The sequence below is a fragment of the Syngnathus typhle genome, linkage group LG13, assembly GCF_033458585.1.
Source record: "Syngnathus typhle isolate RoL2023-S1 ecotype Sweden linkage group LG13, RoL_Styp_1.0, whole genome shotgun sequence".
In the NCBI taxonomy this organism is placed as follows: domain Eukaryota; kingdom Metazoa; phylum Chordata; class Actinopteri; order Syngnathiformes; family Syngnathidae; genus Syngnathus; species Syngnathus typhle.
In genome coordinates, this window is record NC_083750.1 from 292,501 (window position 1) to 295,000 (window position 2,500).

Here is a 2,500-nt window from a genome sequence, read left to right on the forward strand (position 1 = left end):
GGCTTGCGGTTTTCAGACACCCCGCACTAGCCGGCTAACGCAATCAGCTTAGGGGGGAACGGCGCCCGCACATTTTACCCCCCCGCACAGAGCGTGACAAGGTATTGGCCAGAATCGCCGTGCTGGCTCATCAAATCGGTGGGCGTGCAGACTTTTGGAAGGGGCTGCATGGCTGGGCGACCTTCCTGACCCGAAAGGTGAGAATATTCTCTCTGGCGCTACTTGTGTTCGGTAGTGTCTTGGACTCTGTGCGGGCTGATATCTCTGCTGGAGAGATGAAAGTTTTGAGACTGTGGTTTTCAGACACCCCGCACTGGCAGGCTAACGCAATCAGCTAGGTGAGAGTGTTCTCCCTGAGCGCTACTTGTGTTCGGTAGTGTCTCGGATTCTGTGCGGTCTGATGTCTCTGATAGAGGGATGAAAGTCTTTGAGACTGCGAGGCTCCCGGGCTTGTGTCTGTTCCCGGCTTTGGCTCGTAAGTAAACTCCCCAGGGTGGGCGCTTGTTCCCAGCGGCCAAACTTACCCCCTCCCTCCCGACCGGCCCCTGTCTGTTCCCGACGGCCACCGGGTACCCCCCCAACTTTCCCAAACTGACCGACTGGCAATATAGACTCGCCTTGGAAAGGGCCCCTGCCGGCCTCGGCCTAGGCCGACGTTGGGCGGACGGTTCCTCTCCCTGTGAGTCGCACTCTAACACCTCTGTAGGCTGGCTTAGCGTTCGCTCAGCGCTCTGTTGGTACGCAGGGTGTGACCGTATGGTAGCGAGACCGAGATGACCCGAATCTGCGCACTGGTGTGGGCGGCGCCTAGTGGTATAGAACGGAGGCCAGGCCGAGTGGGTGGGTGTCACGTGGATGCCTATGTGCTCGCTTGGACCTTTGCCGAATGCGTTTCTCAAATCCTTTTGGGGCGAATATGTGGTGTACGGGGGGTAGTGGCCAGTTTGTTGCAGGCCGCTTTCCTCCCCGTTGATGAGCTCCATAGCTCTCTGGGCTTTTGTAGCTCCGGGCAGTTGGATTGCGAGTTGTCCGTTGGCCAGCTTTACGGGGGGTGAGTCTGACACTATGTGGCAGGCCTCTCCTTAGTGGGTTGGACTGCGGTGGCTTACGAGTTGGTGCTAGGCTGCGCGGCCTGGCAGACGGCTGCTCGGGGTGGATCTCGATGTATAGCTCTATAGTGTCGGGGGACTTTGTTCTCCTATGTGTTCTCACGGTAGTGAGGCAGTAGACATGTCTAATATCTTACAGACCACCCAGGAAGGCCGTTCTGGGTTACCAAAAATGGGCTGAGGCGCAGCTAGGTGAGGGGCTGCTGCTGCTCGAGCTACCTCCCCGGGACGTGCTTGAGGTTGGGCACGTGCGCGGCCAGCGGATCAACCTCTCCGGGGGCCATGGGGACCAACCACCGGAGGCATTGCTCGGGGTCCCCAAACGGCTTGTAGTCACTTCTACGGGCCATGGTTGCAAAAACTCCTTGGTTAGGAAGTCCGTATAGACAGAGGCACAGGATCAGAGCCACAGTCAGTCAGGCCGAAGGAGCGGGTGGACCCCGGCTGGCGAAGCTCTTGAGAACTCCTCAGTGGTGTCAATGACCTCCGTTGCCTCGGGTATGAGAGTTGGGGTGGCGGGGGTCGTGTTAGCGCTACAGCCTGCTCTCCGAGGCGGCGTGAATGAAGAAGCGGGAGAGGGCCCGTCTGGAAATCGGCATAAGGGGGTCCGAGGCCTCCGGACCAAGTGATGGTAGGAGTCTCGGATGGTGAAGCTTATGGAAAGGTACAGGTGTCATAAGCGGAAAATGTGTTGTTGGAAACGGAGAGTCTGGAGAGCAGGTGAGGTGGAATGGGGGTCCCTGTGCGGTCGTGCGGCAGGCGGTGCGTCCGGTGTGCGTTGGCGAGCCCTGGCTGCCAGGGCGACGCCCCAGAAATGGACCTGCCCCTCGTCGCTTCCAGATCTGGTGATGAATAGAGTTCTGGAAGAGCTGCTGGCGGGGGGTGTGGAGCATCGGGCCACCGCTGCCTTAGTCAAGAAAGCAGGTCGGGAGCCTAGCCTGATCGAGTCCTCTGCTTTGGATCTCATGAAAGCCCTGGGGGGTAAGGTAGGGTGGCCGACAAAGTCCGCGAGGTCCAGACCTCGAGACCGATGACAGACGGGTTGGGCGAGGCGGCTCGTCCAGCGTAAGAGAGTGTTCTACCACCAGCAGCGCGGCTATTCTGTAGTGAAGAAGGGGCTGGCACGGCGGATCTTGGATGGTCTGACGCCCCTTAGATGTGATTTGCCGCTGGAGTTGGTGGATGGACACTTTGGAGTAAGTGGGAAACGGTCAGGCCGTTTTATGGACTAAGGGCTTTGAGGTGGGACTGACCGCGGATAACGAACCATTCTACCACCCGATCCTGGGGCAGGAAGTTGTATCTAACTTGGCTAAGATGAGGAATTGCTCTGCATCGGGCCCAGACGGGATCAGGAAGCAGGCTCTTCTTGACTGGGACCCGGACGGTAC

The 2,500-nt window shown here is 58.9% G+C and overlaps 1 pseudogene; it reads left to right on the forward strand.

Annotated features, from left to right (window-relative positions):
- The window catches only part of LOC133166270 (28S ribosomal RNA), a 9,267-nt pseudogene that overhangs the window by 3,217 nt on the left and 3,550 nt on the right, over window positions 1-2,500 (forward strand).